General features: G+C 33.7%; 1 long non-coding RNA gene and 1 other non-coding gene across 2 annotated transcripts in view; both read right to left on the bottom strand.

Annotated features, from left to right (window-relative positions):
* The window catches only part of LOC139702124 (uncharacterized), a 141491-nt gene that overhangs the window by 67408 nt on the left and 49516 nt on the right, over positions 1-24567 (bottom strand). The gene's annotated exons all lie outside the window — the stretch shown is intronic.
* Positions 14043-14226, bottom strand: LOC114106440 (U2 spliceosomal RNA). The gene has a single exon (XR_011704726.1). It is a non-coding gene; the product is annotated as a U2 spliceosomal RNA (small nuclear RNA).

Consider the following 24567-nt stretch of genomic DNA (forward strand, 5'->3'; position numbering starts at 1 on the left):
CTGCCAATAAGAAAATAAGCACTTTAGCCGTTAACACCTGCATAAAAATAGCATATTTAATTAATAAGGTCCTGATAAAATGGGACATGGACCAGATCAAATTTGATTGGATTCAAGGAAAAAGAGAAAAAGAAAGAAAAGAGAAAATAAGAAGACACTTTAAGAACTGACCTAGTAAACAATTTCATGCAGTAAGGAAACCAAGGACAACACTTCTAGGTAAAGGGATTAGTCTTAGTCCATTTGGACTGCCAGAGCAAATATGAAACACTTGGTGACTAATAAAGAAAAGAAATTTATTTCTCATAGTTCTGGGGTTGAGAAGTCTAAGATCAACATTTTGTCAAATTTGGTGTCTGGTTAAGGGTTTTTTTGTTGTTGTTGTTGTTTTTTCGTATAGGTGGCATCTTCTCATTTAGCTCTCACATGGTAGAAAGAAAAAAGCAGCTCTCTGGGGTCTCTTTTGGAAAGGCACTAATCATATTCTTGAAGGCTCTTTATCATGACCTAATCACCTCCCCACAGTTCCCACCTCCAAATACCATTACCCTGGAGCTCAGCATTTCAACATATGCATTTTGGAAAGAAATGAACATAAGAGAAATATCAAAATGAAGAAGAAAGAAACTGCAAAACTTTTGTCCTATGTTAGCCATTTTTGTTGTTGTTGTTGCTCCTGTAACCAAAATACCTGATAAGAACAACTTAAGGAGGAAAAATTCATTTTGACTCATGATTTCAGAGGTCTCACTCCATGGCCAGCCAACTCTCTTGATCTTAGCCTTAGGTGAAGTAGAGGATCATGGTGGAAGGGCCTGGTGGAGAAAAGCTGCTCACCCCATGGCAACCAGGAAGGCATGCCCCCAATGCCCTAATTCCTCCAGCCATCATCCTGCCTCCTGCAGTGACTACACAGTAGCCCTTTCATATTATTAATGCATCACATGGTTTACTCATCTGATGGGTTTTAACCATCAAATCCAGTATTTTCCACCTTTGAACATTGTTGCATTACCTAACTCACCAGATTTGGACAGGGGTGGGGGTGGGGGTGGGGAAGGGGAGGTGGGGGCGGTATTCCAGATCCAAACCATAGTAGTCCTTGACTTAGGGCTTCTTGTATTGATGCCACTTTTTCTTCTATTCTTCAAAATGATCAAAATCTCTATGGGAACACTTATTCAAACTCTATTGCTCACAGTTTAATCAATGGTGAAAATGCTCATTTATAAGGAATGAATCAACTGTGTTTCAAAGAAACACAAATTGAATATTTGTGTCAGTAATCGGGATTCACACTTTAATATATGCTTTGCAATAATGTCAAAGAAAATTTGCACAGCACAGATTGAATAGGTAAAGAAGACTTTATTCAAGAATATTGCAATAAGGGAGTTTGAACCCAATTCTGTTGAAACAAAAGTTGGGGGAGTTTTAGTACTGGAGTGAGGTAGTAGAAAGTCAATGGAAGAAAAATTAGGGGAAATGATGCGGATATTATTAAGCCATGGTTCTGGCTAATATACAGTTATTAAAATTAGGATGCTGCCCTACTCTTATCCCATAATTAATGACAATTAAGAAGATTTTCTTTATGGATAACTACAATTCAAAGGAATGGTTTCCAGGTTTTGAGGAAAACATTTTTGCTTTGTAAAACTATCAACAATTTAAGAATATTTACATCTTAAATTAGCAGAGAACAACTTCATAATTACAAGTTTTCTAAAATAAATGCTGTCAAAACAAGATGGGAGGGAGTTAAGGGTCTACAGTTAGAAATGTCTCTAAAATTTACTCCAGCTTAAGGGAATGTTAAAGTCTTCTTTCATAATGGACTAAATTCCTTTAAGCTTTTCTCTCTTAAAAGAAAGACAAATGCCACATGTTCTCGCTAGTATGTGGAAGCCAAAAAAAAAAAAAAAAAAAAAAAAAGATTGATTGCATAGAAGCAGAGAGAATAGTGGTCTCCAGAGGTTACAAAGGTGGGAGGAAGGGAAGATAGAGGGAGGTTGGATAATGGGTACCAAAATGTAGTTACACAGAAGGAATAAGTTTATAACGACTTAAATAGTTCACAGTGAACAAGAACAGAAGATATTGAATTTTCCCAACATGAAGAACAATAAGTGTTTGAGATGATGGACATTCCAATTACCCTGCTCTCATCATTACATATCGCATTTATGTACATGAATCATCACATTGTACCCTGTAAATATATATAGTAACGATATGTCAATGTAAAAATACATATGGTTTGTGAAGCTTTCTTAGGAGAGGGTGCTGGAGGGCCACTGCAGGAAGAAGACTTCTTCCATGGAGTGTTGGTGTGATGCACTGGTTTAGTTATTATGGATGTGAGGATGTCGGATAGAAATGTGGGAGCCACATGCCCAGAATGCACATCCCATTGGTGTTGCAGCCCCAGAGTGTCCTGTGAATCCCCTTCCTCAGCCCTCCCCATATAGAATGCTGTGTTCTATGTTTCCAGCCCTCACTGGAGCCCCTACTTCTGAAGCACACTGACACCTGACACCTTGACCACAAGCTGTTACTTAATCCTCCTGCCTGCTTCCTGGAGTGTTGCTTCCTATCTGCTCCTTAACAGCAGAGCACCTCTGCCCTGGCAAACCAGAAAACTGTTCTGCCATTCATGGGTCCAGCAAAACTTTCTCTGATGAAATTTATATCCTAGACATAGAGAGAGTTCCCCTTTCCATGGTTGTCCTTTCTTATCCTTCGGTCCTAGGATCCTTTAGTTCAAGTTTCTTTATACCTTCCTCTTACTCTTTTATCCATTTATTCTTCCTATTAACGGTCCCAATTAAATCACTGAGTTATTCTAATGGACTTGACCCAGGATGCTACAATATTCCTCATCATTTTATTGTTTCCCTGGTGATTCTCAAGTGTTGGTCTTGTGTTTGCTTTCAGTCACTGTAACAAAATACCTGAGAGTATTTATAAGGAGAAAAGGTTTACTTTGGCTCACAGTTTCAAAGCTTTCAATTTATGGTTGCTTAGCTCTATTGCTCTAGGCCACAGGAGTGTGGTGGTGGACTGTGTCCCTCACAGCAGCTAAGAAAGCAAACTAAGGGACAAAGAGGATCTTGAGTCCCAATATCCCCTTCAAGTGGTCTAACTTCCATCTTCTAGATCCTCACATTCCAATAGCACCAGAGCCCAGACCAAGCCTTCAACACGTGGGCTTTTGAGGGACAGTCAAGATCCAAACTATAACATTTAAACCTATGCCAAATTCTTTCATATGGAGAGGCTTAAGGCGGGGTGTCCATAAATTTCCTGGTTTTCATGTATGGTTTTGGACTAGAGGACCATAGCATTCCACATGTTCTCAAAGATTTCAATGACCAAAGAAAAGATTAAGAATAATTTTTCCACTCTGTAAAGTGAGCCTCAAACTGGCTTGCATTTTAGAATCACTTGTGCATTAAAAAATGTCCCTTTGCCTAGGCTCCACCCCAGACCAGTGAAATTGGGAACGGGACACAGGTATTTTAAAAAGTGATTCTAATATGCAGCCAGGGCTGAGAAACACTGTTTCAGGGGCTCACAGACATTCCTGTTTCCTGGGATCTTCACTTTCTCTTAATCACTGCTTTATTATTCCTACTTGAAATGAGAAGACTTTCAGGCAGAAAGTTGGCCCCTCGATGGCATCACAAGTTCTCTGAAGGCAATTTAGCATTTCACTTTTTAAACTGATTTTCTGTGTAATGCCTTCAACATAAAATGATCGTACATTAATAATCACTCATGAATGGTATCACATATGAGCTATAACTGAACATTCAATTTGCCCTGCAGCAGGTAAATAATGCCCTCCTGAGCGGGAGAGAAAATTTCTCCAGATAAAATGACCTTTCAAGTGGTAGAAAATGACCTTTTGGAGAAAATTTCTTCAACACTGTTTAGAGGGCTCATTTAGAAAATGCCACCAAACCACTGAGTAAAGGCATGTTCTGAACAAAATTATTTTATATTTAGTTTGAACTTTATACAAGCAATTTGGCTGTTCCTGATATAGCATGCAGTGAGAAGGAAAGAGAACTTAACACCATTCTTTCTAAGCATTGAAGTAAAACTGACTAAACATGCCACATCTAAGTGTCAATTTACTTTTTCAGCTAGTATCATAAGTTTCTTTATTTTTATCACAAAGATATTCAAATGTATTTTTATAGAAAGCCTGAGACATGATGCAGCATAATTATGTCCTATAAATAAAAGAGAAAATAGAATATATTGTTGTACTTATTTTGTATTATTTTTCTCATTTTCTACAGACATCCTTAATGGTTTTTGCTGTTGTTGTTGTTTTTGGTATGGGGGATTGAACTCAGGGGCACTCGACCACTGAGCCACCTCTCCAGCCCTATTTTGTATTTTATTTAGAAACACAGTCTCACTGAGTTGCTTAGTGCCTCACTTTTTGCTGAGGCTGGCTTATGAACTTGCAATTCTCCTGCTTCAGTCTCCCCAACCACTGGGATTACAGGCATGCGCCATTGTGCTGGGCATCCTTAATGTTTTATAAAGTGATATGTGAATTGTCTGGGCTTCTGAATTCCTGTATATTTGTATTGGTAATCTTATTAAGTAAGATGTCAGGTTCTTAACCTCCAGCTGATTCCCTCATCTTGTCTGATAGTCTTGGTCAAACAAAATGGTTCTTTTATTATGGATCTAAAAGTCAGCATTATATTCTGTGAAACATAACCAGGAAATTATTTCAAAGTGTCTAATTGATTGAGGAAGACCCCTTTCACCTGTGAATTAAATGAGGATGTCATAAATCTGAGGAGTTTAGCTGATGAAAAATGAATCAGGATCAAGAGTGGAGGTAATGTTTGTGTAAACAAAACTTCAACTGTATGGATTCAGCCTGATTCATGGTAATTATTTTTCTTTGTACACTATGGAGTCTATATTTTAGAAAATACAAAGAGGACTTGAAGGCATGTAATATGTAGGGGAAAAGTTAGAAGGATTTAGCTTGGAATTGACTTTAATGCTACTGGTTAAAACAGATTAAGATACATATTACTCATAGACTCTGAAATCTGGGTTCTCTGATATACATGGACGAGAAAAACTGAAAGGAGACAAAATAAATTCTGTAAGAGTACTTAGGAAAAGTCACAATGTACATTTTCTTAGATAATATGTTAACTTCACTCAGTTTTAAGTTGCATAAAATTTGTTAGCATAATTTTACTAAAACTTACATGAGATGTTCAGGTGGGATATTAGGAGAGTATTTTGGCAGGAATATATTAATGTTCTAGGGCTGCCATAACAAAGTAGTATAAACTGGTGACTTAAAACAACAGACGATTATTTATTGACAGTTCTGGGAGCTAGAACTTCAAGATCAAAGTGTCAGCAAGATTGGTTCCTTTTCATGTTCTGAGGGACAATATGTTCCACACTTTTCTCAAAGCTTCTGGTGATTGCCAGCAGCAATCCTTGGAATTTTTTTCCCCAACAAATGTATCATTCTAATCTCTGCCTCTATCATCACATAGCACTTTTATGTGTTTTTGTGCCCAAATATATTTTTTCTTTTTCATAAGTATACTCATATTGTAATAAGCCCTACCCTAATTTGGTATAACTTTGATTTAGGTTGATTACATTTGTAAAGACCCTATTTCCAAATAATGTCACTCATAGATACAAGCTGTTAAGGCTTGAGCATATTGTTTAGGATGACACAATTCTACTCATTACAGAAACTTCAAGAAGACTTAGAATATTCTAGAATATTCTTTTGTGGATTTTAGTTATTCAAAGACCTTAGGGCAATTTAACTTTTCTAATCCCTCAAATTGCTATTTATTGCTGTGTACTGTATTCCTAATGTGTATTTTAACTTCCATAAGATATTCTTATTTCTATAGAGAGTATTCATTAAACTCATTCATGCAGGTATAATGATCTTTTTGTTTTCTCTTGACTGCTTCCTGAATCTTCCATATGTGTGTGTGTGTGTGTGTGTGTGTGTGAGAGAGAGAGAGAGAGAGAGAGAGAGAGAGAGAGAGAGAGAGAGAGGCAGTATTTGTGTGTTTGGGGATGTATGTCTTGAAAATTTACATGTAATCTTTCCTCTCAAAGAGATTATTTGATGGACTAGGTACCTTTTCATTGTCTACTCTAAGAACATGGTTCTAAGATAAATTCATTTAATATCTTCAGATATAAAGGTCATTATTTTTCAAATTTTCCATTTATAAAATGTTATTGGGGCTGGGGATGTGGCTCAAGCGGTAGTGCGCTTGCTTGGCATGAGCGGGGCACTGGGTTCAATCCTCAGTACCACATAAAAAATTAAAAAAAAATAAAGATGTGTCTACGGAAAACTAAAAAATAAATATTAAAAAAAATTCTCTCTCTCTCTCTTTAAAAAAAAAAGTTATATCTTTAATTCTGTCCTGATGCATAAAATGCATTTTTAGTCACTGTGGAAATGGAAAGAGAATTTGAAGAGTTTAATCTCCAGTTTCTTTATGTACAAGGGAAAATACACATTCACAGTTTCTTTTTGGGAAGTTGATTAAACAGTCTTTCTCCTTCTCTCTGTGTTGCTCTGTCTCTGTCTCTTTCTCTTTGTGTTGGGGATTGAACTGGAGGCACTTTCCCACTAAGCTACAAACCTCCAGCTCATTTTATTTTTTATTTTGAGAGAGGGTCTTGCTAAATTGCTGAAGCTGGCCTCAAACTCTCAATCCTCTTGCCTCAACCTCCTGAGTTGCTGGGATTACAGGTGTGTGCCATTTCACTTGGCTCATTAGACAATCTTATTGAGGCCCCTCTGACAGTATATCTATATAATGTGAATTATGGATAAAAAAAGCATTTTTATGTATAGGGATTTATTCTAAGAAATTAAAAAATATATGCAACATACACACTACTTATTGAAGTATTATTTATAACAATAAAAACCTTAGAATTTATTTAAGGAGCTGTAAGGACAAATTGTACCTCAATAGAAAACTATGTACTATCTATAGCATAACCTCTAGCATTATCTTATTGCAGGGGAGGTTTTTTCAACTTCATAAATTGCAGATATCTCAGAGAAATGCAAATAATTCTTTTCTATAGGCATGTAAATTTTGCCCTCTTGAGGTTCAGTTGACTCCTTTCCCACATCATGAAAGAAACTAGTTTTGTCCCAATTTGCACATTCATTTCATTATTCTTGCTCTCCAAATCTCTCATGCTTTTGATTCTCTTTTGAAGTGGTTTTGATACCTTAGCAGTTTCCTCCTTATTGGGTTAAATAAAATTCTTATCACAAGTTTATTATTAAATCTGAGACATGATTTTACCTAATTTTTGAAAACTATTGTTTAACATGACTTATAATAGGAGAATGGCTCAAATATTCATGCTGGGGAACACTGCACTCATTAAAATTACCATGCAGATGCATTTGATAACATAGATGTGCCTAGCAAAATCCTTAAGAATCACAGATCCACCACTAATTGGTGGTGTGAACTTTTGCTTCAATTATCTCCTGTAAAACAGAGATAATGATAGTACCTACTTCATAGTTGCAGTATGTAAACTATTGTATCCAACACCCTTGGAAGAGTGCCTGCACACAATATAGAAAGTGCACTGTAGAACATCTTATTACATTCTAAAAAGATTTTAAAAAGCACAATTTTACGATTTTATTGTTTTATTCTGTGTATATATTAGTCTATACTAAAAGAAATAGACCAATATTTTATATATATATATATATATATATATATATATATATATATATATATATATATATATAATAAATATATATATTTGTAGATGGACACAATACCTTTAATTTATTCATTTATTTTATATAGTGCTGAGGATCAAACCCAGTGCCTCACACATGCTAGGCAAGCACTCCGCCACTGAGCCACAACCCCAGCTCAACATTTTATTTTTAATACGGAAATCCTTTTTAGTCTTTTTAAAAATTTCACTTTCAATTAGTTTTATTAGAAAGGACATGTTAATTTTATAAGAAATGTGAAAATTAATTTTAAAATGTCACAATTATTTTGTGAGCCATTTAAATAAATGTAATAGAGAAAAGGCAAAAAAAAAAATCTCTGCAAGAAGGAAAGGCATATTTAGGTTCCTTGTTTTCAGATGGTTTCCCTTTGTTTACCAGCTTCTGGCTATGTCCTGGAATAGCCTGTATAAGATTGTCAGCAGCCATGCATATGAATGAAAAAAAGGAGAAAAAGATAACAAAGTCACTGCTTCGTTTATGAAAAACAGAAGCCTGCATATGGGCAGATGGTGCCTTATCCCTAATTTGCAGAGCATGTACATCTGGTGGTTCTGCCCATATTATAAAACTTGTGGTTGGGATGAGGAAGAGCGGCCTGTTTACTTGAGAAGTTGTCATAAAAACAAGACAGTCAGACCTCATCCAAATGGTGCTTCTTCATCATCCTCTTTTTTTTCTATACCAGCAATAAAAATTATGCTCTCTTTCATTGTTTTTATCAAAATTTGGAAGACAGAAGCTTAAATTGGTAGTCAGTAACAGTGATGCTACTATGAGAACTAAATAACACAACCTTCTCAGTCACTGAGGCTCTGAAATCATTAATGATTTAAGAACTACTTTATCACAATCACTTATTAATTATGATGCTGTTTTCTTAGATATTTTCTCAGCAACTACATGGTATGATTTTATCATGATTGTCCCCAGTTGGCTGCCTTTTCTGATAGCTATGCTTATCAAAATACCCACCCATTCTGTTGTGTCTTCAAAAAATAAAAACCTAGAAATGTACAGAGTATTAACTGGAGGCACATTCAGTAGAAAAGAGGGAACTTAAAGTTATGAGATAGAACAGACTACACTAATATAACTACACTAATAATAAGGACAAGGTCTGATAATTGGAATCATGAAGATTAGGAGATAATTTCTGATCTTTGGTACAAATTCAATAAAGAGAGGAAAACACATGAAAGATCAATACCCTGCAGGATGAGATAGAGCTTCCCAGCTTACTATTGTGTCTATATGTATGTTATGGAAGAAAAGATTGTTTGGTAAATATTTGTTTAAAATAATCATTTTTTACCTCTCTGCTAGGTGTTTTCAAAGTATTAGAAATTGAAGCAGCTTTTATTCTTTATCCATTAATAACCAATGCTCAGCCTTACGACATACAGATTTAAAATGGTGTATGTAACCGAGTCTCCATTTCCCAAGGTATCTTCTCAGTACTTACTGAGTCCAAGACATTTGGAAACAACCAAGAAATCTTACATCTTGCACTGTTACCTTAAGTGCTTCTGCAAGTCAATATTACTGGCCATTTTGGTGAGAATATTATAAAAATAATACCTTTTATTATTATAGATATTATTATAAAATATCACAAAATGAATGTTATAAAATAACTTTTATACAAAAGATTTGTTTCAATAAAAACTACCATCTGTAACATATCCTTTGAGCTTTGTTATTCTAGCCCTTGTTCACTGTCATTAAGCAATTGTCCAATGCTTTGGAAGTACTAGTTAAATGCAGTCCTGTCTGGGAGTAAGTTTAATTCACTAGGTTTCTTTGGTTTAAAACAAAACAAAACAAACTTTTTCCATATTTGCAATTCATCTCATCATCCCTTTCCATAAATTTGTGCTGTTTGGTGTAGCTTTTGAATTGGTTATTATGTCTGTCTTTCCCTTATATATGTAAATTATTTAACACATGTACATTTTTATATTTGTATAAAAGACATGACTTTACTTTTTTATTAATATCCTTTTCAATTGATAAGTCATAATTTATACATTTATACAGTATAATGTTATGTTTTATAATATATGTACAGTGCAGAATGATTAAATCAAACTAACATATCTGTCACATTTCTGATTTTTTTTTTGTGGTGAGACATTTGAAATTTAGTCTTTTAACTATTTTGAAATACTATTATATATATACTATTAACATTAATTTTATATATAATCACCTTGATGTGCAGTAGTTCTCAAAAATTTGCTTTTTATGAAAAATGACTTTTAGTAGTTTTGAAGATTTTTGCCGTGATACCTGATTGTGTTTGCTCACCAGATTTAGGTAAAGTCCATTGCTACCCAGATGAACCTCACAATCAACCTTGGACAATTCTCACATTTTTCTGACTTTCATTCTCTATTAATTTTGTTCTTTTTTTTTTTTTCTGTTAAGTTATTCCTCATTGGAAATTTCACTTTTTAGTTTGACCATCTGATGATTTCTACAAATGGATTAATGTTTTATAGAGATTTATTCTTTGTTGGAAGAGAAGCAATAGAGAATCTCGTTTGTTAGTATTTTTTTTTTTAATTGAGAATTTGATTTTAAGGCCAGATCATTTGTTGATCTGTACAGACTAATGGATTATAGATATCATGTCTCTGTTTGGTGAGAAATTTAAAAAAAACTGGTTGATAGTTTTTTCTGTTTGTCTATTTTGAACTTCAAACATTCATCTCTTGGGATGAGAATAACAATTTTTCAATAATAAGAATATTGCAATTCCTTGTTTATTCTTGCTCCATGGCTGAAGTTTGTATACTTAGGTTATAAATTCTCCCTACCTCTGTCTGTGGCTCTGCTATGCATTTGGAATTCAGAAAATCTTCATGTCATATTGTGTGAGATTGTAATAATTTCTACATCACTGGCATCCATAAATTAGATTACAAAATCTCTTATAAGATTTTCAGGTTGATTGGATAACAGAAACAAATGCTTATGTAAGTAGAATTTTCTTAAAATTTCCAGAAAGTAAGAAAATTGAACTTCTAATACTTCCAGTGTGACAGATTAAAAAGTTATGCTTACTGAAACTGACTTGAAAATGTTTTAAAAATTCACGTATGTATGATTTAGGTGAATCATGGCAAATGAAATTAGTTTAGTAATTTTCTTTCAATAAAAAATAGCAAAATCTATTCTGATTTGTCCATGATAAATATGAGTATATTTCTATTCTACTGGGTATGTTCTTCCTAACTTTTTATGGGTTTATTTATTTAAATAAGTTAGCATTATTTCTACTTAATGTTTGAGGTTATAAAAAATTCAAATTTGAGTTTAACCAAGTGGATTCATTTTTTTCTGATAATTTATGTCAGTAGTAATTAGTTTTATAATATGAGAATTTAAAATTTGTATCTCTCATCTATCTATCTATCTATATATTTTGGGTGTTGGGAATGAAACCAGGGCCTCATGCATGCTAAGCGACTGCTCTGCCACTGAGCTATACCTCTAGTCCTTAAAATAATTTTTAAGATTTTTAGATAATTTAAAACTTTTTATGAATATTAAACTAAATTAATGAATTTATATTCATTAGATAACTAGGTCATTTCTAAGACCAAAGATGATTTCTAAACACAAAAACATTGATTACTCAGCATAATTTGAAATTCATTTGCTTTTGACAGAGACTGTCTTTGGGGATATTGATTAATGTTCTGACTTTGGGACTATGAGAAATTTAATAGAAAGATCCTGTGTTCATGAGCTGTACTGAACCATAAGGATGCAAGGGTGTAATATTTATGGGGGTCCATCCTCCAGTTTTTTCTCATAGAAGTTACTTTGGTTCATAGCTATAAATGATATACTGGAATGAGGCTACTAACAAGTACTAGTTTCAAAGAAATGCACCTATGTACATCTATTTTTCAAAGAAAAGAGTAGTTTTCTCCTAGAAGAGTATTTATTGGGTCATTTCTTTAGGCTAATTGAGGATTCAAAAGGGATTTTGTGAGACATAATAATATTTATGGTGTTGTAAACTGAAACAAAAATTTTAAAATGCTTACCTAGTGATTCAGTTAAAGATAGCAAAGATGAATGCATTCCTTTTAATAACATTCTAGTAATAATGTGAGACTAATTTTTACTGTTTATACTCTTTAAGATTGGCTTTAAAGGGCCAGTTTGTTCCCAAATATGAAAGAACAACAGACAAATTTTAAAAATGGATTTTGTTTGTCTTGTCTAGATTTATAATACTTAAGTATGAAAAGCTATGAAATATTTTAAGCTCTAACTAAGGTTTTGATGGACCGGTTTCCATGTTTTTTTCTAATAATCTGCAACATTGACAATTATTCATAATTTTTCTGTGTAATATGTCTAGATAATAAGAATTTGTGTCTTATCAGAATGACTTTCTATGTTTTTGTTGGTTTTCTGCTGTCCTTGTCAAAGACAACTTTTTTCTTATGTAGGAAAGAGTGTAGATTTTTTCCAATTATACTACCTTTTATGTTTCATTTTCAATTATTATCACTTTGAAATGAGTGACAATATTGTTTCTTAAGCAGCATGATCCAATTCCTAGCTTAAGTATTATAGTCTCCTGACAACTTTTGATTTTTTTTTTCCCAAAACCAAATCTTAAATACAAAATAAAATATCTTTGGGAATATCTTGTGCGTAAAACTATCTTTGAGATTCCAAGAGGACCTCTGAACAATCACAAAGCTATGTGTTCTTTCATTCTACTTAAAAAAAGAAAAAAAAAGAGGTGCTAAATATAATGAGATTTATTTGATATGTTACTGTTTTTCAGTGTCCACAATGTCCATGTAATGTTTTTATTTATCAGTTTGGCACTGCTTTGCCTTGGTGTTAGAGGCCAAGGGTACAGCTGTTAAAATGCTAATGGGGTTGCATCATTACTTCCTTAATTTGGATATAGCATCTTCTAGGTCAGTAGTTTTCAACTGGGAATTCAAAATAGTTACATCTGGAACTTCAAGATGAGGATGTTCAAACCTCCTACAGATTTACTGAATCTCTATTTGATTTCCTTGTGGTATTCTTTGTATGTCTTAATATGTGCTTGGGTATACCATGATATGTGTCAGGATTGTTATTTTTTACATCAAGGTTTTACTCTGTAAAAATATGTTCCTCCATTTTATGAACTGACTTTATTACTTGGGTTCCATAGAAACAATCAAATTATAATCAGATTTCTTTGTTAATTGCATTATTGTTAAAGACTCTCATTGGATCTTTCTTTCACTTTTGAAAATTGTCACGAATAAGTTAGCTATAACTCTTTTTATTCTTTTGTCCTTTGGAGAGTTTTTATTTTGCTTCTTTACTCTGACACTTCTCTTAAAGTTTTGAAATCAGCTTCAAGTCAAAAACTTTGTCTTTAACAAAGAATGTGTCACATATATACATACAGTAATAATGTCTGTTTCATTCTACTATCTTTTCTATCCCACATCCCCTCCACTCCCTTCCCATCACTTCCCTCTACCTAATCTAAGGTAACACTATTCTTCCCTAGTACCCCCCACCTTATTGTGAATTAGCATCCACGTATTAGAGAAAACATTTGGCCTTTGGTTTTATGGGATTGGCGCATTTTGCTTAGCATGATATTCTCCAATTCCAACCATTTACTGCCAAATGCCATAATTTCACTTTTCTTTAAAGCCGAGTAAATATTCCATTGAGGTATATATACCACATTTTTTTATCCATTCATCTATTGAGGAACTCCTAGGTTGGTCCCATAGTCTAGCTATTGTGAATTGAGCTGCAATAAACATTCACATGGCTGCATCACTATAGTATGCTGATATTAAAACCTTTTGGTATAACCAAGGAGTAGAGTAGCTGGTTCAAATGGTGGTTCCATTCCAAGTTTTCTGAGGAATCTCTATACTGCTTTCCATAGTGGTGGCACCAATTTGCATTCTCACCAGCAATGTATGAATGTACCTTTTTCATGACATCCTCACCAGCATTTACTGTTTCCTATATTCTTGATTGCCATTCTGACAAGAGTGAGATTAAATCTTAGAGTAGTTTTGATTTGCATTTCTCTAATTGCTGGAGATTTTGAACATTTTTTCATATATTTGTTGATTAATTGTATTTCTTTTTCTGTGAAGTGTCTTTTCAGTTCATTAGCCCATTTATTAATTGGGTTATTTATTTTTTGATGTTAAGTTTTTTGAAATTTTATATACCCTAGAGATTAATGCTTTATCCGAAGTCCATGTGGTAAAGATTTTCTCCAATCTGTAGGCTCTCTCCTCATGTTATTGTTTTCTTTGTTGAGAAGAAGCTTTTTAATCTGATTCCATCACATTTATTGATTCTTACTACACTTGATCTTAGCCAAAAGGCCGAGAAGCGATACATTTATTGATTCTTGATTTTACTTCTTGTGCTTTAGAAGTCTTATTAAGGAAGTCAGATCCTAGACCAACGTGGTAAAGATTTGAGCCTATTTTTTTTCTTCTATTAGGCGCAGGGTCTCTGTTCTAGTGCTAAGTCTTTGATCCACATTGAGTTGATTTTTGTGCAGGATGAGAGATAGAAATTAATTTCATTTTGCTACATATAGATTTCCAGTATTGCCAGCACCATTTGTTGAATAGGCTGCCTTTTCTCCAGTTAATGTTTTTGGCACCCTTGTCTAATATAAGATAAGCCTATTTATGTGGGTTTGTCTCTGTGTTCTCTATTCTGTAGCATTGGTCTACAAGTTTATTTTTGTGCCAATACCTTGCCATTTTTCTTACTATAGCTCTGTAGTAAAGTTTAAGGTCTGGTATTGTGATGCCTCCTGCTTCACTTTTCTTGCTAAGGATTGCTTTAGCTATTGTGGGTCTCTTATTTTTTCAAATAAATTTCATGATTGCTTTTTCTATTTCTATGAAGAATGTAATGGGGACTTTAATAGAAATTGCATTAAATCTATATAATGCTTTTGGTAGTATGGTCATTTTAATAATATTAATTCTGCCTATCCAGGAGCATGGGAGATCTTTCCATCTTCTGAGGTTTTCTTCAATTTCTTTCTTTAATGTTCTGTAGTTTTCATTGTAGAGGTCTTTTACCTCTTTTGTTATATTGATTCCCAGGTTATTTATTTATTTATTTATTTATTTATTTGGCTATTATGAATATAATCATCAGTTGTGTAATATGTAATCTGTAGTATAAATTTAATAATAATCTGCCCTTAATTATACTCACATATATTTGGGAATGTTGCTTTTGCAGCCAGGACCTTGTCTGGAATTTTATACTTAAGGTTGATGGCTATTTAATTAAAAACGATCATATACTTTCAAGGTAAAAAGATTGACTTCATTTAGCCAATGATTATACAGCTCTCTTGGAAGAACTGGAAAGACCTTGCTTACAGGATTTCCAGTCTAATGAAGGTCTCTTTTGGGCAATCTCAGGAAGCTTTGCATATTTGGGGGACTTTGAGAAGAAAAACATTCACCCAAAGAAATAGGTACTGCAGGCAAAATCTGGCCCTAAGTTCTTGCCATGGTTTCTGAGCCTCAAGAGGCTTTTAAAGGTCCTATATGAGATTCCTTATGAAAATTTTCAGCAAAGTGAACCTAAGAAGGCCCATATGGCAAATTAACACACTTGCTGCACCTATGTAAATAATCAGGTCAAATCTAATGGGATTCATTCTTATTTTGTGATTAAAAAATAATTTTCTTTGAAATTATTTTTAAATCAAGAGGGGGAATATTAGAAGAAAACTTCTTTAAACAGAACATTATTCATAATCTGTTGCATGCCCTTCTGGATATATCTGGATATATCATATTCTGACCCTGTTTATTGTCTTCAGCTCTTTTTAACTTCTTGCAATTTGTTATTGATAATTATGTAAATTCTATTCTGTCTATAAAGAATTTTAATTAATTTCTTTCCTCTGTGAACAAAAACAGTTCTGTTTCCATTTTAATTCATTTCAACATTCCCTTATTTCCTATAAATGTGTACTGTTTTGATTTTTACTTTGGACTGGTGATAATATCTAACCTGGTTCCCTCATATCCTATGAGTAAAATAAATTATTTATCAGTATATATATATATATATATATATATATATATATGTGTGTGTGTGTGTGTGTGTGTGTGTGTATGTGTGTGTGTCAAGATTTTATTCTTTTTCCTGAAAATGATCTTTTAACACTTTTTTCCCAATGATATTAACAGTGAAAATTATATGACTTAAGAGTCTATGGTGGGCTGAGTGCAGTGGTACACACCTGTGATCCCAGCAGCTAGGGAGGCTGAGGCAGAAAAATTGCAAGTTCAAAGGCAGTCTCAGCAACTTATCAAGACCCTCTATCAAAACAAATGATAAAAAAAAGGCTGTGTATGTGGCTCAGTGATTATGTGCTCCTGAATTCAATCCCCAGTACCCCCCAAAATGAGTGTATGGTGGTTCTAAAAGACTGCTATGTATATTATAATCCTATTAACAATGTAAAAATATATTTTAATGTGTCGTATTCTTAAAATAGTTGTAAACTGTACCTATTAGCTGACTGAGAGATAAAAGCAAATAAATGTGTCTTTTTTCCCATATTGTAATTCAGAAGTAAATGATAAGTCCACTTTTCACCTTATTAGAGAAGTAAGCAAAGTTGTCTAAATTTCACTCTGGGTCAGTAAAGTTATAAATTGGAGGTTAAAAATAAATAAATAAGTAAATCTTGGATTCAGACCAGTTTTTATGTAAGTGCTTAAGGAGGTAATTTTTCCATAGTCTATTTAAAATTATGTGTACAGATAATTTTAGGTTATTATTATTATCTTGGCTTTCTTTTCACACCAAAGACCCATTGCTCTGATAAACCCAATAATCTCTCATCTATTCTAGAGTTTCAACCTGACATAAAATAAAAGAATAAAATGTCAATTTCTTTGATTGTTCTTCATAAGTATAAAAAATTCTCATTTTGCTCTCCTTTTTTTTAAAAAAAAAACTGTAATTGAAAAACAAAGATTTAGAATCTCCATGACATGACTCATCCCATACATTTTGGAAGGCAAAAGTTACTAGTTTAAAAGTAAAAGTAATAACTTAGTTTTAAACAACAGCTTTAAAATATCTATACTCTGGTTAAACTAATAGATAGAGTCATTGCCTCTTCTTAATGTACAGTCCAGTAGTATAGCAGGTATGTCTTAGGTGTTCTGATTGAGGTTTGCACACTAGAATGCCTTTTGGATTTCAAGACCCAAACTTTATAAAGCCAAATATGTTTTAACCTTTGTCTTTGCATCCCAACATGCATTTAGTTGTTGGTTGAGGAGTTTAGATTAACATCTGTTATTTTAAATAATGAGATGTGGACTCCTGACTAACATTGTTGTGGCACATTTCTGGTTTTAGGATGGATCACTGACACCAAGTGGGAGATGGCTGTAATTAAATCCTATAGTTAGAACTACTCTCCAGCCTTTATCTCTAAAAAAAATCTACTCCTGGAAATATTAAGTGGGATTTTCCAATAACATTTTTTAAATTGTAAGTCAGTAAACTATTGCATTGTAAAAACTAGAAACACTGTTTTTTCAGATATTAAGAGAGAAAAACATTTTTAAATTACACTGTTTTACTATTATGGTTAGTGTTCTCTTGAGATTCAAAGGTTTACCATGAGTTTCCTAAAATTCTAATTTGAATCTAAAAATCATGTAATTAATATTGGATAAGGCAACTTCCTGTAATAAAATAGGTAATTTAATTTTGGGGAAAAAATAGTAGAAACTCCTGCATTTTAGAATTAGAGAAATAACACCAACACAAAATCCCATGGCAACACTTATTGTGTGTGGCAAAAGCAATACAGACAAACTTATTTACGGATCCACTGGGAACCAATCATAAAATGATGATCACTTAAATAGGAGTAATAAAATAAATCTCTGTTCCCTTTGGCAATAATTTCTACTAATAGCAGTTCACCCACGTGGCAGTTTCCTGATTCAGCATCTGTGTATAAATGAGCCCTAATACTCTTTTAGTAGAAATGATTTTTCTTCTGTCTTAATTTCTTTTGAAGCTATTATTTTAAAAAAAAATTCCTTTGGCCAGCTTTCAAACTCAACTAATTCCATGAGGGCATTAATATACATCTCTCCCTCCCTTCCCCTCTCTTCGTTTTTCTCCCCCTTTCCCTCCCTCCCTTCCCTCCTCCCTTCCTTCCTTCCTAGGCCTGCACCACTGTACCCAGTTAACATAAATTTTGTAACAGAAACAATGGCAGCTACTTTCTAATTAACTGAACATGAAACAGGAACATAGCTCGGTTGTTTAGAAAAATGAACAAGACATTTGTTTATAAAAATTGAAATATATCTCATTATAAGAACCAAAACATTGTAGCTCAACTCAAAACAGATGAGACAGCTAATAGAAAGAATACATCAGCTTTAGCCTTTTAAATTGTATGATAGTACTAGAGAAGTTTTAGAGGTAAGTAAAGAGAAAGGAAAAAGAGCAATATAAAGGCATGACTTTTAAAAAAACAGAGTTTAGGGATCTGGAAAGGTCTGGTGAATGTTTCTCCATGATTCCTAATAACAGTGAGGCCTAAGTAACAATGAGCCCTCTTCACAGTTTTAGGCAATAAATTGCTGTACTCCAAGAAAAAAAAAATGACTTAAATTTAACAATAACTTTAAAGTTCCCAAGAGTGTCATTTGAAGGTGATTCTCGAAGATCAATAATGGCCTATTTATTGCCTTTCATTTGTCAGATGTCTGTCCTACTTGTTTTAGTTCATGCCATGGCTGTTTTTTAGACTATGCTTACTTCCTTCTATTCATATTTTAAGTGATATATAAATAACATTGATGATAAAATTTACTTTCTTTTTAGCTTGTCTTCATGATTTTAATTTAATTTTTTTTAATCCTCTGAATCCCTGAAAACCAGAACAAATATAACCCTAAATAACTCAATGCAGGTAACTGACTGCTGGGATCTGGGTATGGCTGGATGTCCCCAAGGGCTTGGTTACAAGGGTGGTACTGTTGGGAGGAGGTAGAACCCATGAAAGGTGGGGCCTAGTGGGAGGTCCTTAGGTCACTGGGGACATGAGGTATAGTTTTCATATGACTATCTGATTATTCTCCCAAGAGGGATGCTATTAAAACAGAAAGCTTGACCCCACCTATCCTGTTTATCTCTGCTCCTCTGGTAGGTATGAATGCTTTCTTCTACAGATGCTCCATATGTCATGTGCTATCTGCTGCCATCCTCAGAGGCCAAACCAATGGGACTGCTCAGTCTTGGACTTTAGCCTCCTAAACTGCAAGCAAACTCAATAAACCTTATCTCTTTATAAGTTATCTGTCCCAGGTATTTCATTGTAGTAACACAAAGCTTATTAGTACACAATAAAATCCCAAATATTTATTGTTGTGCCTTACCAATAATTAATAGTCAAGATTTCAGTTCATAATGGCTGGCTAAAGAGCTTGCTTAACATGCAATGGAGGAAGGATAGCATCTTCAACAAATGGTGCTGGGAAAACTGGAAATCCATATGCAACAAAATGAAACTGAATCCCTTTCTCTCGCCATGCACAAAAGTTAACTCAAAATGGATCAAAGAGCTTGATATCAAATCAGAGACTCTGCGCCTGATAGAAGAAAAGTTGGCTCCGATCTACATACTGTGGGGTCGGGCTCCAAATTCCTTAATAGGACACCCATAGCACAAGAGTTAATAACTAGAATCAACAAATGGGACTTACTCAAACTAAAAAGTTTTTTCTCAGCAAGAGAAACAATAAGAGAGGTAAATAGGGAGCCTACATCCTGGGAACAAATTTTTACTCCTCACACTTCAGATAGAGCCCTAATATCCAGAGTATACAAAGAACTCAAAAAATTAAACAATAAGATAACAAAAAACCCAATCAACAAATGGGCCAAAGACCTGAACAGAGACTTCTCAGAGGATGACATACAATCAATCAACAAGTACATGAAAAAATGCTTACCATCTCTAGCAGTCAGAGAAATGCAAATCAAAACCACCCTAAGATACCATCTCACTCCAGTAAGATTGGCAGCCATTATGAAGTCAAACAACAACAAGTGCTGGCGAGGATGTGGGGAAAAGTGTACTCTTGTACATTGCTGGTGGGACTGCAAATTGGTGCGGCCAATTTGGAAAGCAGTATGGAGATTCCTGGGAAAGCTGGGAATGGAACCACCATTTGACCCAGCTATTGCCCTTCTCGGACTATTCCCTGAAGACCTTAAAAGAGCGTACTGCAGGGATACTGCCACATCGATGTTCATAGCAGCACTATTCACAATAGCTAGACTGTGGAACCAACCCAGATGCCCTTCAATAGATGAATAGATAAAAAAAATGTGGCATTTATACACAATGGAGTATTACGCAGCACTAAAAAATGACAAAAATCATGGAATTTGCAGGGAAATGGATGGCTTTAGAGCAGATTATGCTAAGTGAAGCTAGCCAATCCCTAAAAAACAAATGCCAAATGTCTTTTTTGATATAATGAGAGCAACTACGAACAGAGCAGGGAGGAAGAGTAGGAGGAAAAGATCAACTTTAAACAGAGACATGAGGTGGGAGGGAAAGGGAGAGAAAAGGGAAATTGCATGGAAATGGAAGGAGACCCTCATTGTTATACAAAATTACATATAAGAGGTTGTGAGGGGGAAGGGGAAAAAAAACAAGGGAAAGAATTAAATTACAACAGATGGGGTAGAGAGAGAAGATGGGAGGGGAGGGGAGGGGGGATAGTAGAGGATAGGAAATGTAGCAGAATACAACAGTTACTAATATGGCATTATGTAAAAATGTGGATGTGTAATCGATGTGATTCTGCAATCTGTATTTGAGGTAAAAATGGGAGTTCATAACCCACTTGAATCAAATGTATGAAATATGATATGTCAAGAGCTTTGTAATGTTTTGAACAACCAATAAAAAAAGAGCTTGCTTAAGAATTAAGATAACATGCATGTAGGAGTTGGTATTTGATGTATATGGAAGTAATTTTTTAAAAAAATATGAGCACCATGTATGTGGCTTTACTCAGCTACTTATTGAATTAACCAATTAAGCAGAAGACCACACAACAAGGAAACTATAGTCATACTTTTTATTTCCTCCCTTTTTTTATAGCAAGATATTAAAACAAGCATGGCTACACTATTTTAACCCCATGTTGTTTTTTTCATCTTCACTTTCTTCTTAAAATAGTTTGGAACATTTCTCAGCATTATGAAATATCATCCAACACATCTACAAAGTGTGACAAACATCTGTGATTCCTCCTGTCTTTCATACATGCTGAGACTATATTGGAGTGAGTGACTTTCTGAGGGGCACTGGGATATTATAATATTACTGTTACATTATTTAAAAGGGTTCATTACTCCTTCTTTGTTCATGAGGGAATTGGAAACTTCAGTAATTAGACAAATATACTACTGATATGTTATCCTAGACCTGCATATAAATGGCAGTCTGTTAATTTCACAAGGTGCTGAGGGGTATTCAGTTACCAGTCGATCATAAAGACATTAAAGTTAGTTGAACTCAGATGCACATAACAGCCTCCCCATGGCCTCATTTGATTCTGATGTGGTACAGTGAAACACATTCATCTAATTCCCTTTAAAATATGTTAGCTAAAGTGGAGGAAAAATAAAGAAAATGGAATGTAGATTTTAAGTGGTCTACTTAACATTCTTTCCCTAGTAAAATATGTGTTTAGGGTGAAATGACAGGCAGTTAGGACAAAAACCGATTCCTGAACTTGATATGAATAAGCTGAGTTATAAAATACCTCAGTTCACATCTCCTTTCTGGATTCTCTCCAAAAGACTGACAAATGGCTGACCCATCATTTTGTAGAGACATGTACATTGCTCTTTACTTGGCAACTAAAATGTAAAACAAATAAACATAATAGCTAGAAATATGAAATATTAAAAAACTGAAATCTTGGTTATTATAGCCTGTTTGTTAGTGAGAAATCAAAGTACATACTAAAATAATAGTTATGTAAATCTTTGTGTCGACTTAGGAAAATTTCTTGCAAAGGTATTGACTGATTTTTAAAATTATAATCTATAAGGCCTCTACACAAAGAGTGTTGAAAAATTCCTAAATCATATCAACCATGACTGGTTCCTGCTGCCAAACCTGACAGTCATTGATAGCTTGTCTAATTTTAAGGCTGTCAGACCCATTAAGGCCAAAATGGCTGAATGCTTTTTCAATGATCATACCACCATCTGTTTAAATTATGACCTATGATCTTTTCCAAAAATTTAAAACTTGAACATTCAATATGATGAAAACAGTTTATCTATGAGGTACATGGTTTTTTTTATTTGTAATAATTTTTAATTATATGACAAGGTCATAAATATTAGCCATGGGAAATTACTTTAACATTGACAAATGAAAAAAAAACTCACTATACTCACAAATTCTTTAAATTTTAACCATTATTGCATATATAGATATATACTTGTTTATATGTAATTAATATTTTTCACATATTTGATTGTTATGGTTTAGATGAGGTGTTTCCCAAAAGATTTGTTAATCCAGAAATGTTTGGAGGTGAAATGATTGGACTGTGAGAGCTGTAACCTTATCAGTCCATACTAGTTTGAGTGGACTGAGTGGGTGGTGACTGCATTCTGGTGGGGCATGACTGGAGAAGGTGGGCCACTGGAAAGATTCATCTTCCTTATGGCCCCTTACCCACTTGTCTTTCTTCTTCCTGATCCTGACATAAGCTAAGCAATTTTTCTCCATTGCTCCCTTTCCCCTATGATGTGCAGCCTCGCTTTGGACCAAGAGAAATGGAGTTGTCCATCTGTGGACCAAGACCTCTGAAATTATGAGCCTCACATAAACTTTCCTTCCTGTTAGTTATTCTTATCAAGTATTTTATCACAACAATACAAAAGCTGACTAAACATCTATTCAGTTATTTTTACTTAACTTTTAGATTGTTTCCAAATATTTCTTGATAACAAAGACATGTGTAGTTGATTTTCTGGGAATTTGGCTACAAAAAGCAAACTTGAAGCAAAGATTATTAGTTTCATTTACATGGATTTTTTTTTTTTTTTAGATTTACGGACTTTCCAGATTAACTACAATATCCATAACAACCATTAAAATGAATGCTTAGCCCTCAAATACAAATAAACAGCTATGTTATTATGAGAATTTTTACATGAGAATAAGCACATTTCTGCTCCAAAATATTTTGATGAATACGGAGCTATTACAACAAATATATGTTCATAGCTGAAATTCTGCTGTTACTAGGTCTTTAAGTCAGGACCATGGCAGGCTTGGTAAATAGACTATAACATCTACATACCCATTTTCTCAAAAAAAATTAACATCAGTGAAATCAGGCTGCATCTTCTATTTGACAGGGTATCATAACTGACTTTTAGCTGGGCACATGTGTGTATGTGTGCTAGTGGTATACACTAATTGTTTGTCCTAAATTGATGATGTCTTAGGTTGTAGGGAATATAACAGTGGATTACCAAGGGTAAACTAAGAAAGAAATATGATGGAAGCTATTAAAATGAGACCTATAAAATTACTTCTGTGTCATTTGATTACCTGGAGTTGATAACTCCATATTCAATGTTTTCCAAGACATGTACTAATAAACATTGACCCCTGACTTTAGTTAATAAAATTCACTCTGTATCTTGGATTACCAACTAATAGCTTTCAATTGAAGTTTTAATTTGAGCTATATTTTTTGTCCTAGTATATTTTAAAAATATCCAGAAAATAATTTGCAGCAAATGTATTTAGATACCAGCTGTTCAAAGGACTTCTTGTTGAGTGAATGATCACAAAATTCTTTAAGGATTAAACTGTTTTAAAGTATAAGTAGGTGAACACTAAACACAAAATAAAGGGGCAAACTTCAATTAATATACATAAACCTGAAAATATAAAAATATTTTTCTTAGATAAATAGCAAGTAAAAATTGGCTGAAAGTAATTTTTACAGTTTTAGAAACTACAATATTCATTTTCCAAATCTTTTTTTCTGGTGTGGTCGTTTCTAAAAGGATGCATATCAGCCAATGATGGCATAGATTTCTATGTCTTAACAAAATCTCCATTTCATTTCATTTCCATCAGAAAACAAGCAGGATAAAAGACCTAGAAGAAGGGGTTTTGTTTGTTTGTTTGAAATATTTGTGGGCTAGCGATCTTTGTGTCCTTCATGCTAGTTGGTATAGAACAGTCCAGACAGAAAAGTCTATAGTTGTGATAGTGAATAGGGTGGTGACATTGATACAGAAAAATGCTAGAGAAAACCAAAACAGACTTGAGATAGGAAGCCTGTCTCAGAATAATGCCTTGCTACAAGTAAATAAAATACATTTTTTTTCAAACTACTAAATCACTTATTTTTGTAAATTATAATATAAGTAAGCCTTCAATTTTAAATCCTTTTGAGTTTTTCTTGTTTTGACACATATTTGGTCTGTGATTAAAATTTTCATGTAATTGTATGCTCTTCCATTTTCGAGGATTGGGTTTATCTGTGGGGAATCCTAGAAGGTAGAGACTGTGTTTATCTAAATTAATTTTGCTTCATTCCATGCTGAAATTCATGGCTATCATCACATATTGAAAATATTAATGAGCGTTC

This window comes from Marmota flaviventris, chromosome 15 (assembly GCF_047511675.1).
Source record: "Marmota flaviventris isolate mMarFla1 chromosome 15, mMarFla1.hap1, whole genome shotgun sequence".
Taxonomy (NCBI): Eukaryota; Metazoa; Chordata; class Mammalia; order Rodentia; family Sciuridae; genus Marmota; species Marmota flaviventris.